The 19933-nt window shown below is 43.1% G+C and overlaps 1 pseudogene; it reads right to left on the bottom strand.

The window, feature by feature from the left end:
• Window positions 1-2420: 2420 nt before the first annotated feature.
• LOC141116620 (procathepsin L-like) overlaps window positions 2421-19933 on the bottom strand; it is a 68943-nt pseudogene continuing 51430 nt past the window's right edge.

The raw sequence follows: 19933 nt of genomic DNA, 5'->3' as shown, positions 1-19933 counted from the left end.
AGAAACAGTGATAAGCTGGCTGTGGTCATCAGAGATACCCGAAGGTGAAGCCGGTGTTTCACCTCAGGCAGGAGGAGGAAATAATGGGACTCTTAGGGCAGAAGCCTCAGAATTTGTGCCACTAACTGGGCACTCTGAAGAGCAATTGACTCCTACTGACAGTGAAGTGCAAGAGCCTGAACTGAGAAATGAGGATGCTTGCTCAAGAGTGGTGAAAACGCCCAAAGAACAAAGGGTCAAAAGAGACATTCGCCCACCAAAAAGACTAACCTACGATACATTGGGTGAATGTTCTGAGGCGACCCATGTTACCAGCAAAAGAAACTCTGAGATGGCTGGTCACTCTAATGTCAATTCAGAAAGGGAAAACCCCATCTCACCCCTTGACACATCTGTACCAGACACCATAGTGTCAGCTGTGGGTACACAGAACAGCTCCCCATCACACGAACACTGGTGGGAGGCTCCTATGTCGGTATTATACAATCGCTTAGAGGCAAAAATGTGCAATAGAGCTCAGATTTTGAATGTCTTTGGGGACCAAAGATTTAAAGCAGGGGGGGTATGTAGCGCTGACATTTTTGCTTTCTAATGCCATATAATGCAAAAGCGATAGACAATGTTATATACTGGTATTTGGCTCCCTCCAGTGGTAAAAATGTGAATAGACTTCTTTATTTTTCACACACAAGCTAATCAGGAAGTGACTTAATGTTTACCTTGTGAAATAACTCACTTACTCAGAATGTTCACCTACCTACCCATGAACACTGGGTGACTGAACTGCATGCTGGCTAGGCAATAAAAGGCCCCACGGCCATTTTCTTTCTCATGTTCCTGGGACGCATGGCCTGCCAGCAGGGCTCTGTGGGTGTGTGTATCCCACAGAGCTGCAGCCTACTTTGTGCAGAGTGGAACAACAGCCATTGATTCTGCCTTACACCACAGCGTGCTGGAGCAGCAGTGTGGTCGATCCAGAGACCCTTGACGGAGATAACTGAGGACTCCCGGTCATCTTGTGAATGGAACAGCGTGACGGTGTGGCCGCAGCAAACAAACTGAGATCTTGTAGAGCGGAGGCATCCATCTGTCTGGACCTAGTATGGTGAGAGGGCTGATGCCCAGAAGTTTGTACTGCATTTCACACACTTAGACTGATTGCAAAGTGTTGCTGGGACTGGTAATCCCACAGAACAGTTCAGTTAAATAGAGTTATACTTACACAGGCCTCAAGCCTGTTTTCATTACCAAGTGACTGCTGCTGGAAGTTCATTCCCAGGGAAGGAGTTCACAAATACTTTACATGATTCAACTTACTGCTGTATATTACTCTATACTGCTTTATTGGTCGGAAATCCTGCGGATTATAAGTATTACAATACAATAGCTAGCAGAAGACAGAAGATAAAGGACTACCTCTATTACTGCAAGGCCTTGCGTTTATTCACCATAAGTAAGGACTGTATTATAAAGCAGGGGGAGCTCCTTAGTAACTGTGTTGTACTGGGTGGATAGCTTTACATTTCCCTGTTTACTACGGCGTGCTGGAAGTGGGAAGGTGTTCAAAGTTAAGACATTGTCATTCTGAGCATTAGTCCCACTTCGAGACGCGCCGGAGAGGGTCATCCAAGAGTTCTTTATATGTTAAAAATCTTGTGAATACCCACTGTGTTGTCGCATTACGTTTGTGTGACGGTACAACATTGTAATTATTGTTTTATACCAGTTCCAGTAAAGAATACATTCTGGTTAAGTACAATTGGTGTGAAGCGTTGTCCCTTTTCCCTGCAGGTGGAACAACGGATATCAAAGGTAAAGGTAAACTATTGTAATATTGTACATTGTGTGGTTATCCTTTGTTGCTAGCTTCACACCAACACTACACCACAGCTGTGTCAAGGGGATTGAGCCAAGTATTGGGGGTGTAGGAGCAGAGTACAGGCCCATTCAAAAAACCAGCAGCTCCTTCGGGGGTAAGTAACTACTCAACCACTCCCACTCTCAGATCTCTACAACATAAAGTCTTAGGTGGACTTCACTGGCATCATTTCTGGTACTTTGCAGGACTGTAAATTCCGATGTACTTATAATCAAGTGTTGCTGCACATATTTTATTCTCACGTGAGACTATTTATGGGTGTGACTTGACATCACAATTCCAAAATATCCCAAACCTTTGTAAGTGAAATCAACAAAGCTTTTAGGTACTATCCACCACCTTTATGTCTTGTTGGTTGAGTTTTCTAAAATAAAGCATTGATATCTTGTTAGCACAGCATAGATCATTTTATTATTGCAATGAAAAGCAGACCAAATACAAGGTATGGAAAGCAAAAATAGTAAAGCCGGCACACGTGTTTCAGCCCAAGTAGAGCCTTACTCATAGCTAGGTATGGAAAGGATATCCAGCATTTCCACTCTCACACAACCGGATAGGCACCAAAGTCGGTGATTCCACAATGGTTGCCGCGATTTCTGGCCAACTTCATAAACCCATTCTCGCCCCAGCCTGGGCCCCAGCTGAAAAGAATGTATACAAATAATATTACAGATGCATACATTTTAATATTCTGTACAGATTTCTAGTAGAATACTGCTTTTCGCTAATTATACAGGGCACTTATCTCCTTCCTGCCCAGGCCAATGTTCAGCTTTCAGCGCTGTCACACTTTGAATGACAATTGCACGGTAATGAAACACTGTACCCATATGAAATTTTTATCATTTTTTTCACACAAATAGAGCTTTCTTTTGGTGAATTTCACTGGTATAAACAACCATTTTTCCTGAATGAAACGGATTCATTCCATATGTACTGTTGTAATTAGCTGTAATTGGCCAAAGCTTATCACATGGTACAGATGGGCTGTGATTGAACCTGTCTGTACCATGTGATCACTGTGACCAATCACAGCTAGCAACACAAGTGTACACAATGAATGGCATGAAAGGAAGCCATTCATTGTTTACAATTGTCATGTGATCTGCTGTGATTGGTCACAGCGATCACATGGTACCGGGAGCAGGCCAGTACAGTGATCGGTGATCGGCTGTGTCCGTGGCAACGGCGCATTCCTGGAGGATGCTAGGCCCCGCCCCCTCCTCTTTTCTCAACAGAAGTCTAAGCCTCACGGGATATGTGACAAACAAATCCCAGGAGGCAGGACAGGCCAAGTGCAAGTAACATTCCTATGCAAATGACTTGCGCAGGGATGGTGGTGTTGGTGAAGCTGGACCTCAAATGACAAAAAAAAAAATCCTAAACAAACTGGAAAAAAATATGTGCCTGATACCCAATCCTCCATGACATTCTCTGCAGAATGAGGTAAGTGCCATTAATATCTTGTTAAATAAGATTTTTTTACCTGGTTTATCCTGCAGAAATACTGAGGGTCAGGAGAGGCTACCACAAAAACCTTATAATGGTGTAGTTATTTTATCCACAGTCTTTATGAAGTTCTCATTTAAATGTTTTCTCTTTTATACCTTTTTATAAAATGTATACCTGTTTTTAATCAGCCAGTAGTCAGCTCCATTTTCTCTACCGTATCCAACTATAACTACTGCATGGTGTATCTGGACGGCAGTTAGTGTCATAGTACACACCTAATACATAAAAAGGAAAAGGAAAAAGATCAGCTTACACTTCTGTATATAATAATGACTGCAAATTAAAAAAACATATTATTATACTACGCGCCAGAAGTATGTCAAAAAGTTGACAACCCCTCCACATTGTTGAGTTGATTGGTTCCTCCTGTTGCTGGAGGAAGATCTAGAAAGCAATGAAGGAGGGTCAGCTCCTTGGGTTACAAATATCTAACCTAGCCAATCTCGGAGGAGCTGTATTTGGAGGTTTGACCTGCCTGGCCATTCTTCAGAGGCTGCTCCTCGGAATTTGGTTGGTGTTTCTCCCTTACTTTGTTAAGCCTCCTGACACCAACATTCTATCCCCCTATCCTTTCCCCTCTTCCTTTCCCCCATTCTCATCTCTTTTTCCTACCTCTTTCTATACTCTCCTTTCAAATTTCTTTATCTTACTTACTTTAATGATTGTTTTTAGAGTATTACCTTTTATTAACCCAGACCCAGGTCACTACACACTGTAATGCCGCGTACACACGAGCGGACTGTCAGGCAGAAAAGGTCAGACAGAACGATTCCATCGGACATTCCGATCGTGTGTGGGCTTCATCGGACCTTTTCTGTTGAAAATTCCGACGGACCTAGAAATAGAACATGTTTCAAATCTTTCCAACGGACTCAAGTCCAATAGAAAAATCCATTCATCTGTATGCTAGTCCGACAAACAAAAAGGGACGCAAGGGCAGCTATTGGCTACTGGCTATAAACTTCCATATTCTAGTCCGGTCGTACGTCATCACGTTCAAAACGATACTTTGGTGTGATCATGAGTAGGCAAGTCCGTTTCGTTGGAACTCCTTCGCAACTACATTGAAAAGTCCTTCGAAGTTCTGGCGGATGAGAAGTCCGCTCGTGTGTATGCGGCATTATACTTTGCTTCCATGTACTTTCCGCCCCTGATGATCTTTGGGGTTTTTTTTATATTTATATTTGTTATAGACATTATACTTTGTTTTTATGTCTTTTCTGCTTGTCAACATTTTTTCTTCAATAAACAGATATTAAACAAAAAAAATAAAAAATCAGAGGCTGCTCCTAAAGGGCCTGCTGCTAATTCAGTATATCTGTCCTGCATTTTAGTGCTACTTTTTCTTATCCTGCATCTCTAAATCCTTTCTCTTAGAACGGAGATCTGCAATAAAAGATAAAAGACTTGAGCGACTGGTACCCAACTTATTTTCTGCCAACCATACACCAAGTACCAGACCCTGAGAACCAAATTACTAGTCCTCTAAGCCACCTGCAGGTCACGTATCTCTGGTAAGGGGGGTGCTACACAATCTTGTGGTATCGGCTTGGGGAAGACCCATTTTCTTTCCAGCATGATTGTGTCTCTGTGCACAAAGCCATCCCCATGAAGAAATGTACAAGTGGCAACCTTGTCCTTTGCTAAGGACTTTGTACACACTGGTTTCCACTTGTCCAGGGTGGTTTATTAGTCCGGGGAGAGGGGAATTTTATTTCCAGCTGCTATGGAAGTTTTTTTTGTGGATTTTATTGTACTCTTCCTGAGTGCTGAAATTTGTGTATTTTCATGAAGATGTGTCAGGGAACAATGGGGTGGCCCCTAAGAGTCGCACATCTAGGTGTCCTGGAGTGGTAAGTAGAGTGGTAACCTCAGCCTGGACTCCAACCAGGCCACGCCCCCAACGTATTTTACTCCGGCCCCATGGAGTTTAATCATGGGGATATGAAGATGTGGTTTGATGAGCTTGGTGCGGAGGAACTTGAGTGGTCTGCACAGAACCTTGACCTTAAAGTGATTGTAAAGGTTTGTTTTTTTGAAATAACAAACATGTTATACTTACCTGCTCTGTGCAAGGGTTTTGCACAGAGCGGCCTTGATCCTCCTCTTCTGGGGTGCCCCGATGGTGTTCCTGGCTCCTCCTCCTTATCGGGTGCCCCCACGGAGAGGGGGTACCCACTTTCCCTGGGGGCTCCCATGCAGGTGGCTCCTGCAGCTATCAATTTATTCAGTGAGAACAGAGACAGCAGCTGGAGCTCATGCTCGTTGCTGGAACGGACGGGTTCAGGTAAGAAAAAGGGGGGCTCTTTGGGCAGCCGCAGCACAGAAGGTTTTTCACCTTAATGCATAGAATGCATTAAGGTGAAAAACCTGGAGACTTTACAACCTCTTTTACCCTATTGAAGCTACAGTATGGGATTAATTGAAATGGTGACTGTGAGCCAGGCCTTCTCATTCATTATGAGTGCCTAACCTCACAAATGCTATTTTGCCTGGTCGCAAATTCCCTTAGACACACCCCAACATTGTGTGCACACTAGCCTATCTGCAAAGGGTAGGTGTGAGGGAAGGGGGAGCCAGGGGTTGCTAGGTTTACAAAAGATCTGGGGCTAGAGCCCATAGCAGCGAAGTAAAGAAAGTCATACGTTTGGGCGGGCATACACACGTGTATGTGTGTGTGTGTGTGTGTGTATATACAGTATCTCACAAAAGTGAGTACACCCCTCACATTTTTGTAAATATTTTATTCTATCTTTTCATGTGCCAGCGGTTTAGACATTAATGGCTCTGTGTTGAGTTATTTTGAGGGGACAGCAAATTTACACTGTTATACAAGCTGTACACTCACTACTTTACATTGTAGCAAAGTGTAATTTCTTCAGTGTTATCACATGAAAAGATATAATAAAATATGTACAAAAATGGGAGGGGTGTACTAACTTTTGTGAGATACTGTGTATATATATATATATATATATATATATATATATATATTACATTATATATTATATACTGTATTATCATTACATCAGGGTCCCCAAAGAGCCCCCGCCTCACATCAGGGTCCCCAGAGCCCCCCTCATATCAGGTCCCCAGAGAGCCTTCCCCTTACATCTGGGGCCCCGATAGCCCCCCTTACATCAGGGTCTCCAGAGAGCCTCCCCTACATCAGGGTCCCCAGAGAGCCTTGCACTTTCACCCGGGTCCCCCGAGAGCACCCCCCTCACATTAGGGTCCCCAGAGAGCCTCCCCCTTATATCAAGGTCCCCAGGGGAGAGACAGAGAGAAATATTTTCCAGCAGCACCTTATTCTTCCGCCCCAGCCACGGCCATTCTCCTGCTGCTGCCCTCCGGCATAATCACAGTGTTACTCTGCAGGCCAGGCATCAGACTAGTGGGCGTCGCTGCGCCAGCCAGATGCAAAGAGAAATCTAGCACCACGGGCATTGGCAGGTCTTCTGCTGGCTTCAGGCATATCACTCTGTCTCCGCAGGTAACAGTTCAGTGGGCGGCGCCGCACCGGCCGGTTTAAAGAGAAGGCATTGCATCGGAAAATGCGGCTTCCACCACTGCTGACTGGCACAGAGGGCAGGCGGCCTACAGACTCGGGGCTATGGGCCCCAGATTCGGTGCTATAGCCCCAGTTGCCACCCCCTAGCGATGTCACTCGGGGGAGCAATTCCATATTAATGCACATGGTTTTGGAATGGGATAGTCAACAAGCTCATACAGTATAGGTGTGAGGATCAGGTGTCCATGAACTATTTGCCATATAGTGTAAATGAATGTAAAGCAAGAGAACCACTACATCCAGGTCAGACAGTGCACTTGCACCATACCCAGGAAGAGAGGGCCTATTTTAAGGTGACCCTTTTCTTTTGTGGTCGGTCTCTTTTATTAACAGCTAGATTAATCAAAGCCCTTTATCAACAACTGACAGTAAACAAATTGAATGGATTATTAAAGTAGGTACTTTTGTCAGTATAGATGCTTGCTTAAAGCTTAGTTAAAGCTTTGTTTTGTAATACAAAAAAGTAAAAAAGAAAATTGCCCAAGAGACTTTCTTTTTTAGGTTAATAGACGTACAGATCTAGCATATAAAAAATCTAAAGCTTTATTGCATACAAAAAGATTAAAAACAAAGGAATGCACCAAGGATAGTTCTTATGATTTTCCACATTTTGATACAGATTATACACTCCCTCCTTAAAAAGAGCTGTTAAGATTTGTGTAGTCATCAACAGAAGAAATAGAAAACATCAGAGATCAACGCGTTTCATAAAAACAAATTTGACTTCATCAGGAGTTTGATGCTTCTGACAGGGTGTAACTAATCATGGCAATCAAAGTTTAACAAATCCAAAACAGTCAGGAGATCAACCAAAAGATGGAGAGTCTGTCCTCGGGGTTGTGGTGACAGGGGACAGGTGAGAAGTAGCCTGAGGGGTGAAGATCAATGGGCAAGCATGGCTGAAGCACCCAGCCAAAAAAACTCAGAAATCCATGGTGACCATAAGTACAGGATCTAAGTGATATGAACATTAGGGCTCTTTCACACTGGGGATTGGTGGGGTTGATAAAAACAGGTGGCTGAGCTGCGGTTTTAATGCCCCAAAGCCCTGCCTCCCCCAGAATTCAAACACTGCAGCCCCATAGAGCTGTATACATGCTGTTTCAGTGAACTAAAGCAATTTAAGTTGGGCAGCACCACCTATCAATCTCGCCCGATGAGATCAGTGGGGCTGCACCACAACTGCATGCCAAACACTTGGCTCACCAGTTGTAACATGGTGTCCCAATGTAAAAATACCATTTGTCATTAAATTAACAAAAAAAAAAACAGTTCAAAGGAAAAAAAAACAGACAGCAGGAGGTGGCAGTAGCCAGCTGCTGCAGCACCCTCTGAAAAGTAATCCACTACGGATTACTTGCCACGTCACCTGCCACCTGATGCAGATTGTCACTTGCCACGTCACCTGCCACCATTTGCAGATTGTCACTTGCCAGGTCACTTGCCACCAGATGTGGGTTGTCACTTGCCAACTGATGTGGATTGTCACTTGCCATGCCAGCCAGTGCCACCAAATGTGCATTGTCGCTGCATTGGTGGCAGGCTGGCAGCACTGATCCATTTAGTGAGGGCAGGAGAGTGGAGATGCGGGGCGGGCAGTGAGAGGTGATGTCATCTCTCTGCTCCCCGCTGCACCTCTGACATTGAAGAGGCCCATGTTCTGACAAAATGAGCACCCGTGTTGTGAGGGCTGAAGAGTGCTGTTGTGTGGCGGGCAGTGAGAGATGATGTCATCTCTCTGCTCCCCGCCGCACATCGCTCCCACATTGCGCTCCCACAAGCCCGGTGATGTGGAGCGGGTGAGAGAGAGGATGTCATCTCTGCTCGTCCGCCCACTTGGCTCTCTCTTCTCATCCGCCTCTAATGCAGCCCGCCGCAGCCGCGACCCACTGTTAGGCAGGGACCTGGAGGCAAGAGACTTGGGGCTATGGGCCACCCCCTAGCGACACCACTGGTGGTAAGCATTGCTGCCTACTGAAAGAGTAGTGTTATTAAATAGGACTCTAGATCTGACTTGTGCATTGGGTACAAATACATCATACGCACCCTTTTTGTATGAGATGAAGGACTGTAGAGAAGAATTTACTGAAACAGACACGGGTCCTTTGATTGCCACAGCTTGTTGAAGTAACAGTTCATTTCCAGATGGTAGTTCCACATATCTGCTGCAATTAGCAACTTTATAAACAGAGATGCAGGTGCCTTCCTAGTGAATGGATAAAAGCAACACTATTAAGTACAGGATTCATGGTCTGAAGTCTGATAACTTATTGCCCATGTCAACCAAGCTGAACTCCAGGCATATATAAAAGACACAAATTATTTCAGCTCTGCACTCATTAATATATCATTAAATGTATGTTTTTTTTTATTAAATGCAAGCAGTATAAATCCCTGCTATGTATCAGCCTCATGTAGTCCATGTATAGCAGTTCAGATGGGGGTCAGAGAAGCAGCACAGGGAGCCAATCAGATGTGCTGCAGTCCAAGAAGCATGTTGATAGAAGGAGAGAGCAAAGTGACTAAAAGATGAGCTGCTTCTCCTTTTACTGCCCAGTCACATGCTAGGGTAGAACAAGACCTGTAAGTGTTACTGAACTAATCTCAGTACAATACAGCCTAAATCTGGTGAAAGGGGCACAGGGATCTGTGATACTAGTTAGAGCAGGGGCATCAAACTTTCTAAATAAAGGGGCAGTTTTCTGTCCTTCACAGTAAACTATGGCCAGAGGGAATATTGGGGAGCTGGGTAACAAGAAGTCAAATTTGGTACCACATCCCAACCAATGTAAATAAAAAGAGAAAGGGCAAGTGAGACTTTAAAGGTACCAGAGTATAGAGTAGACAATCAATTTTGAAAAAATAGAAAATTTTATTTAAACAATTATTAAAAGTCACAGTGAAAATTCACAAGAGTCGCATAATCAATTTATTTTAACATGTACAACCACTTCTTACTCTATATGTTTCGCTCAGCTGAGCTTCTTCAGGAGTTTTTTGAAAGTGTTGAATGAAATATTATGTACTACAAAAGAAATAGTAATTGTAAATGGATATGCTACAAAAATTGTCATAGATAAAATCACAGGTCATGTCAGTAAGACATGCCTAATATAAATTATATATATATATATATATGTAGGAAGATTCATAATTTTATATCATACATTTTATGCATAGTGATGATAATCTGAAGGAATGCCTACCGGATGCTTGTACTCATAAAAAAATATATTCAATAGATGAACGGGCCGAGGCCGAGATTTACAGGAAATTGAAGGACCTTAATGTAACCAAAGAGAAGGAGTAAATTAGACCAAATTGAAATAATATTGAATAGCCCAAGGGGGGTATAATTGTATTTACGAAGAAGCAATTACCTCAATATATAGACAAAAGTAGAACCAATGGGGTCTGCCATCCCAGCAGGGAAAAAAATAATCCTTCTCCACGGACCAAAAAGTAAGAGGACTAGGAATAGGGAATTCTACCCCCTGTTTAACCCCACAAGCACACCAAAGGGTTAGCCTGATATGGGTGACACTGTTTGAAAAAACAGCCTGCAGTGGTCCTAAAAAAAGGGACAAAAAAGAAAAAAATATGTAGTGTCAGTTTATATATAAATAATATTATCTGTATAGAGGGTTAAGCATATTCCCAAGCCTGGCAAGCCGCTGTGGGTAATTAACCAAGGGCTCAGCAAGGAAGGAGGTGAACTGAGATGGAAAAAAGGATTTGAGAGAAGAAGAAATAAAGAAAAAAGAAGGAAGAAGAAAAGATTCAGGGTCCACGGTGAACCAGATGGTTTGTATTCCCCAGGGACCCTGCAGACATCACCCCCCTCTCTCTTGCCTGCAAGGCAGATCACTGAACAAACAAGGCAATTAAACCCACCAGCAGGTCAAGCAAGGCAGGGAACAATCCTAGTTTCCTCAAAAAGTACTTACTTATAGGCAGGCCATAAGGCGACTAGACTGAGGGGAAAAAGAGGAGAGGTAAGATACCAATCTCCCTCTTATGGCTCTCGTTGCCCTGTCAGTGTTGGGTGCTCGAATGGCACCATTTAAATCCTCCTCCGTCCTGCCGGCGTCTGACGTAGCTGGCGGTGCGTGGACGCATCAGACAGCGCCATTGCGCATGTCCGGAAGAGACCTTACACGCAGGGCGCACCAGATCACTCTCCGCCATTTTGGAGCCTCCACTTCCACCCTAATCAGGGCCAGATACGAATCAACCTATCCAAGCGCTGAAGGGGTAGAGGCAGACTCTCATTATGCAGCACAATAGAGCTGACAAGCAGCTTAAAGTCACAGCGCTGGAAATATGAGAGAAGACATGCTAAAAAACGGCGCCTGCGGGCCCATGTAAAGAATAGTGATTGGTTGAACGCCATATTTACAAGTGCCCGGGGTGTCCATTTGATTACTTATTCCTTACCTATCCTGTTAAATTTAATTGGATACAATAAACAAATGGTCAAAAATAGAACATTAAATAGCATCCAAAGACGGGGGCATTCCTAATCAGTTACACATGTACATTGTAATTACACAGAAACTAAATAGACTTCATAGTAAATTCTTATCGCAAAGAATCAATAAAGAACAAAGACAACAAATAGTGAAATATAAATCCTTTCTTCTCAAAAATGAAATAATGATTATTTTTTGAAATCCACTATTTCTCAGTTATTTTTTTGGAAAAAGGTTGCATCCAACAAAATAAGTTGGAATATCATTATTTAAATTAGGATTCAAGCAAAACGGGTTAGAGATGAAAAAAAGGGAAGAGTTACAGATCTATGAAATGTTTTCTAGACAACAGGTGCTGGAAATACCACTTTAGAGAACAACTAAATTTTATTTTTATAAAAAGGGCTTAAAACTAAAAGCATCATTTAGTCCTGGTGGCTTAAGAGCTGATAAATTGTGAATCCACCGGGCCTCTCGCTGGAGTAGCAGTTGGTCATTATCCCCCCCTCTCTCATTTTTGGGTAGATATTCCAATGCAAAAAATTGCATTTTGGACAAATTAAACGCACGAAAAAGACTCATACGGCGACTAATTGGCATTTCCATTTTGGACTTGGACACTAACCTGACGTGAAAGAAGAATGGAAGAATGGTCTCTTCGTCTTCCCCATGTAGTATGCCCCACACTCGCAAAACATAATATAGACCACCCCCACCGATTGGCAGTTGGCGAGAAAATGTGGTCTATAGATATATCCGTCAGGTAGCTTAATCTCACTTGCCTCTCGAATAAACCTGCAAAAATTGCATTTTCCACAGGGGTAAGTGCCTGTACATGCAGCTAGATTTTGGATGTTGGTGACTATGGACCAGATTATCTTTTCGAGATTTCGATCTTCTAAATGTTATCTCAGGATACGTTTTAACATATTTAGATATGGTTGAATAGGCAAGTAGAAGGTACCAATACGTCTGCATAATGTTCTGCATAATGATTCTAATTTGCTTATGTTGCCCCGAGTACCGGGTAATTAGTCTTACCCCACTCCCTGCTTTAGTTGTTTAACTCCCATGGATAAGCTGATCTCTGCCCTGAGTTTTTGCTCGATTGTAGGCCTTCTTGAGGCATTTTTTACTATAGCCTCTTTTCAGAAGGCGAGATTGTAAATCTCGGGCTTCCTTTTCAAAGTCAATTTCTCTACTGTAGTTTCGTCTTAGCCGCAAGTACTGACTGTACGGGATACTATTATTTCAATTTGGTCTAATTTACTTCTTCTCTTTGATTACATTAAGGTCCTTCAATTTCCTGTAAATCTCGGCCTCGGCCCGTTCATATATTGAATATATATTTTTATGAGTACAAGCATCCGGTAGGCATTCCTCTTCAGTTTATCATCACTATACATAAAATGTATGAGATATATATATAATTTATAGGAGGCACGTCTTACTGACATGCCCTGTGATTTTATCTATGACAATTTTTGTATCATATCCATTAACAATTAATATTTCTTTTGTAATACATAATATTTCATGCAACACTTTCAAAAAACTCCTGAAGAAGCTCCGCTGAGCGAAACTGGCAGAGTAAGAAGTGATTGTACATGTTAAAATAAATTGATTATGTGACTCTTGTAAATGTTCACTGCGACTTTTAAGAATTGTTTAAATAAAATGTTCTATTTTTTCAAAATTGATTGTCTACTCTATACACTGGTACCTTTAAAGTCCCGCTTGCCCTTTCTCTTTTTATTTACATTGGTTGGGATGCGGTACCAAATTTGACTTCTTGTCACCCAGCTCCCCAATATATATTATTTGGGGTGTACCCACCCAGCTCTCATTGGGAGACAAGATATCTCATTATTTATTGTTTTCACAACATTTTTGTATATTGGTTCTCAGACTTTTTCTAGCTTCAAGTGCACTCATTTTTTCATAATTTTAAATGATCTGTATGCAAATTTATTAAAGAGATTCAAAATTTTCATAGTTTAACCATGGCAAACTATTGTGGTAATGCTTTTAGTGGATTAATGGAAAAAATCCATCGCTCCCAAAATGCAGAAAGTGGAGGGTTATCTATGGAAAGGTTTTTTCTAAGGTTACAGCGAATGTTGGGAAAGAACTATAGAGTGTACTGAAATAAGTGGTACTTTATTAAATATATGGAGGAGAAAGTCTCCCCTTGGGGTCTTCGAATACAGATATTTCCCAATGTAAACAAGATTGATACAGATTTTAGGTCAAGCTGGGAGGAGAATCTACAGGGCTGCTCCATCTAGATGATGGATCTGCTCTGTCGACAATACTCCCTTGAACTAGAAGCCCTTGATAGGGAGATTGAGATACTTTATCAGGCAAATGCAACTTTATTATTGGATCCTCTGTTTGCCTCATGAGAACTTACTCTAAAAAATAATTTGGAGACATTTGTCTCCGAAATTCTAAAGACGAAAGAAAAAAAAAATGTATGCGTGACAAACTAGCATACAATAACAACACTGCTTATAATTGGACAAATGCTAGAAATAGGAGACGCAATAATACTAAAACATCAGTTCCAAGAGATTCAACTAATGACCCTAACGATTTGGATGCCTCATCTCTATCCTCTACTTCTTTCCCACAGGTCCATGAGCACACGCGCACTAGTAAAAACAAGGGGTCAGAAAAACGTAAGCAGGATATTGAGAATGCACAACTGTCCGCACCAAAATGCACTCCCGTTACTGGTTGGGTGCAGTTAAATGCACGCCCAGTACACTGCAAATCACTTGGGGCGCAGGCCCCCTTAAACTCCTTGGACCAGGCAGGAGGAGGGGTATCTTCAGGAATGCCCCAAATGCCATCAACACCTTTACCTAGTCAGGTAAGCTACCCAAACGGGAACTCACAACAGCTGGACCTACGTCCAGCCCCAATTTTTTCTCAGCAGGTATTGGACCCAAAGAGTCAGAGGCTGACGACAACCAAACCAAATTTGAAGTAATAGACCTATCTTCGTATCCATTGTCAAGGGAACAGATTCAGGTTCTGAGTCTGGGTTTGACCTTTTGTCCAACACAAAAGATAGATAATTTTGAGCTCATAAAGGATCTAAATCTATTTTCCAGAAATTAATGTTTAAGGTCTTTTTTGATAAAAATCAGAAACAGGAAACTACCCAACCTCCACTGAATCCACTATGGAAGGAAATGGAAATTAATGACATTAAGGCCCTTGATGATCTGATGGGGCTTTGGGAGGAGGGCCACACCGATGAGAGGGAGTTAATCCCAGGGGAGGAACCTCCATCTCAAGCCGAGTGTGTCCCCCCTGCCGACGCCCCATCGGTCATGTTTTTCTCTAAGGGATACAAACCCAAATCCCAAAGATTCCCAGCTTTACAAGCAAATCCCAACATCTGGGCCTTCACACGCCAAGTGACTAACAAAATAAACCAAACAAAATGGAGAGGGATCTCCCACTCAAATATTTCCCCTGTTCAACTGAGATAACATTTAGAAGATCGAAATCTCTAAAACAGTGGTTCTCAACTCCAGTCCTCAGGGCCCACCAACAGGCCAGGTTTGCAAGATAACTGAAATACATCACATTTGATATCACTTGCTGCTCAGTGATTGCAGTATTCTAGTCTGCAACTCCCCAAGGTAATACTTAAAATCTGGCCTGTTGGTGGGTCCCGAGGACTGGAGTTGAGAACCACTGCTCTAAAAGATAATCTGGTCCATAGTCACCATCATCCAAAATCTAAAGATTTAGCTGCACGTACAGGCACTTACCCCTGTGGAAAATCACTTGCTGCTCAGTGATTGCAGTATTCTAGTCTGCAACTCCCCAAGGTAATACTTAAAATCTGGCCTGTTGGTGGGTCCCGAGGACTGGAGTTGAGAACCACTGCTCTAAAAGATAATCTGGTCCATAGTCACCATCATCCAAAATCTAAAGATTTAGCTGCACGTACAGGCACTTACCCCTGTGGAAAATGCAATTTTTGCAGGTTTATACAAGGGGCAAGTGAGAATAAGCTACCTGATGGACATATCTATAGACCACATTTTCTCACCAACTGCCAATCGGTGGGGTGGTCTATATTATGTTTTGCGAGTGTGGGGAATACTACGTGGGGAAGACGAAGAGACCATTCTTCCACCGAATTAGAGATCACGTCAGGTTAGTGTCCAAGTCCAAAATGGAAAGGCCAATTAGTCGCCATATGGGTCTTTTTCATGCGTTTAATTTGTCCAAAATGCAATTTTTTGCATTGGAATATCTACCCAAAAATTAATCCTAATTAAAATAATGATATCTCAACGTATTTTGTTGGATGCAACTTTTTTCCCAAAAAATAACTGAAAAATAGTGGATTTCAAAAAATAATCATTATTTCATTTTTGAAAAGAAAAGATTTCTATTTCACTATTTGTTGTCTTTGTTCCTTATTTATTCTTTGCGATAAGAATGCACTATGAAGTCTATTTAGTTTCTGTGTAATTACAATATACATGTGTAACTGATTAGGAATGCCCCCGTCTTTGGATGTTATTTAATGTTCTATTTTTGACCATTTGTTTATTGTATCCAATTGAATTTAACAGGATAGGTAAGGAATAAGTAACCAAATGGATGCCCCAGGCACTTGTAAATATGGCGTCCAACCAATCACTATTTAAATGGTGCCATTGGTATCTTATCTCTCCTCTTTTTCCCCTCAGTCTAGTCGCCTTTTGAAGTTATGACCTGCCTATAAGTAAGTACTTTTTAAGGAAACTAGGATTGTTCCCTGCCTTGCTTGACCTGCAGGTGGGTTTAATTGCCTTGTTCGTTCAGTGATCTGCCTTCCAGGCAAGAGAGAGGGGGGTCATGTCTGCAGGGTCCCTGGGGAATGCAAACCATCTGGTTCACCGTGGACCCTGAATCTTTTCTTCTTCCTTCTTTTTTCTTTATTCCTTCTTTTCTCAAATCCTTTTTTCCATCTCAGTTCACCTCCTTCCTTGCTGAGCATTTGGTTAATTACCCACAGCGGCTTGCCAGGCTTGGGAACATGCTTAACCCTCTATACAGATAATATTATTATTATATAAACTGACACTACATATTTTTTCTTTTTGTCCCTTTTTTTAGGACCACTGCAGGCTATTTTTTCAAACAGTGACACCCATATCAGGCTAACCTATTGGTGTGCTTGTGGGTGCTGTGGGGTTAAACAGGGGGTTAATTCCCTATTCCTAGTCCTCTTACTTTTTGGTCCGTGGAGAAGGATTATTTTTTTCCCTGCTGGGACGGCAGACCCCATTGGTTCTACTTTTGTCTATATATTGAGGTAATTGCTTCTTCATAATTACAATCATACCCCCCTTGGGCTATTCAATATTATTTCAACTTGGTCTAATTTACTCCTTCTCTTTGGTTACATAAAGGTCCTTCAATTTCCTTTAAATCTCGTCCTCGGCCCGTTCATCTATTGAATATATTTTTTTATGAGTACAAGCATTCGGTAGGCATTCCTCTTCAGTTTATCGTCACTATGCATAAAATGTATGATATAAAATTTATGATTTTTCCTACACACATATATATATATATATATATATATATATATATATATATATAATTTATAATAGGCACGTCTTATTGACATGCCCTGTGATTTTATCTATGACAATTTTTGTAGCATATCCATTTACAATTACTATTTCTTTTGTAGTACATAACATTTCATGCAACACTTTCAAAAAACTCCTGAACAAGCTCCGCTGAGCGAAACACGTAGATTAAGAAGTGATTGTACATGTCAAAAGAAATTGATTATGCGACTCTTGTAAATGTTGTTCACTGCGACTTTTAAGAATTGTTTAAATAAAATGTTCTATTTTTTCAAAATTGATTGTCTACTCTATACTCTGGCACCTTTAAAGTCCTGCTTGCCCTTTCTCTTTTTATGGCCAGAGGGAGTAGAAAATGCCCCAGCATCCAAGGGAGTAGACAATGTATCAACTTTGGTGGTCAGCGGCAGTAAGTAAATTACATAGTGCCCCGTCATTGGTGTCAGTAGAAGGAATAATGCCCCATCATTGGTATTAGTGGGAGGAATAGGGCCCCATCATTGGTATCAGTGGGAGGAATAGTGCCCCATCATTGGTGTCAGTGGAAGGAAAAATACCCATTAATTGGTATTAGTGGAAGAAATAGTTCCCCGTTACTGGTGTCAGTAAAAGGAATCATGTACCATTGTTATAGGGCGTACACACGGTCGGACTTTGTTCGGACATTCCGACAACAAAATCCTAGGATTTTTTCCGACGGATGTTGGCTCAAACTTTTTTTGTCTACACACGGTCGCACAAAGTTGTCGGAATTTCCGATCGCCAACCACGCGGTCACATACACCACGTACGACGAGACTAGAAAAGGCCGGTTCAGAACCAAGTGCGGCACCCTTTGGGCTCCTTTTGCTAATCTCATGTTAGTAAAAGTTTGGTGAGAGACGATTCGCGCTTTTTCAGACTCGTGGCTTTCAGATCGTTTTCTGCCGTTCAGTTTGTGCTTGTGGGTTTGTATCTGCTCTTCAATGCGTGCAAGCAAGTTCCGCGTGACTTTAAGTAGTCATTGTATTCTTTTTCGTTCGTTACTGGTTTTCAGGTCGCACTTCACAGGCCTTGCTGTTCTTCAGTGCGTTCTGTTACTTCGTTCTGAGCAGCCGACCGTTTTCTAGCCATGTTTCGTATGCGTACTCCTCGTAGAGTTCGTGCTGTGCGGGGGCTTGGTGTTGGGGTCCTGACCTTGACACAAGTCCAGTCCATGAACAGGGTGGGGAGGAGTTCATGGACCAAGAATTGGTTGCTTCAGCGTGACCAGTTCTCTCATATGCCTTTGCTCCGTGAGATCCGTGAGAATAATCCTGGAACTTTCTCAGGATGACGGACCCCGTGTTTCACCGTCTGTTGGCTTTGCTGACCCCCTATATTAGCAGGCAGGATACCTGCATGAGGCAAGCCATCACTCCGGAGCAGAGGTTGGTCGCTACCCTGCGGTATTTGGCGACAGGGAGAAGCCTGCAGGACCTCAAGTTCTCGACAGGCATCTCCCCCTAGGCTCTGGGGATCATTATCCCAGAGACCTGTTCTGCCATCATCCAGGTCCTGCAGAAGGAGTATATGAAGGTAAGATTTTTATCCTTTAACCACATACCGACCGGGCCATAGCCGAAAGACGGCCACAGCGCGGTCGGCTTATCCTGGGAGGACGTCCATGGACGTCCTCCCAGAATACTGCTCTCGCGCGCCCCCTGGGGCGCGCACCCGAGAACTTCCATGATCACGGTGAACGGCCGCTAATCGCGGCCGTTTACCATGTGATCGCTCCGTCAAATGACGGAGCGATCACATGTAAACAAACCGGCGTTATGTCATGACGCCGGTTCCTCCCTCCCCTCTGTGTACTGATCGGTACAGAGGGGGAGGAGCGGGGGAGGGATCGGATGGTAGCAGCGTTGTGGGCTGCATCTGTAGTGCCCACAACGCTGCTCTGTGACAAATACAGTCACATCCAGCCATCCATCCCTCCATGCTCAGCCATCCTTCCATACTATAATACCCCACAATACTCTGCACTACTCTGCAACACCCCACAATGCTCTGCAATACTCTGCACTACTCCCCAATACCCCGCAATACCCCGCACTACTCTACAACACCCCACAATACCCCGCAATACCCCACAATAACCCGCACTACTCTGCAACACCCCACAATACCCCGCAATACCCCACAATACCCCGCACTACTCTGCAACACCCCACAATACCCCGCAATACCCCACAATACCCCGCACTACTCTGCAACACCCCACAATACCCCGCAACACCCCGCAACACCCCGCAATACCCCACAATAACCAGCAATACCCCACAATACTCCGCAACACCCCACAATACCCCGCAATACCCCACAATACTCCGCAACACCCCACAATACCCCGCAATACCCCACAATACTCCACAACACCCCACAATACCCCACACTACTCTGCAACACCCCACAATACTCTGCAATACCCCACAATACCCCACAATACCCCACAATACTCCGCAACACCCCACAATACTCCGCAACACCCCACAATACTCTTCAATACCCTGCAATACCCCGCAATACTCTGCACTACTCCACAACACCCCGCAATACTCTGCAATACTCTGTACTACTCCGCAACACCCTGCAATACTCTGCAACACCCCGCAATACTCTGCAACACCCTGCAATACCCAGCCATACTCGGCGATACCCTGCCATGCGCAGCCATACCCTGCCATGCGCAGCCATGCTCAGCCATGCTCGGCCATATTCAGCTGTACTCGGCCTCTGTATGTGGCCAGGCTGTGGAAGTCTCACACATGGGGTATCGCCGTACTCAGGGGGAGTAGGTGAATCTATTTCGGGGTGTCATTTTTGGTATGTACATGTTATGTGTTCGAAATATTGTATAAATGGA

Source organism: Aquarana catesbeiana, linkage group LG13 (assembly GCF_042186555.1).
Source record: "Aquarana catesbeiana isolate 2022-GZ linkage group LG13, ASM4218655v1, whole genome shotgun sequence".
Classification (NCBI taxonomy): domain Eukaryota; kingdom Metazoa; phylum Chordata; class Amphibia; order Anura; family Ranidae; genus Aquarana; species Aquarana catesbeiana.
This window is presented reverse-complemented; position numbering and strand designations above follow the sequence as displayed.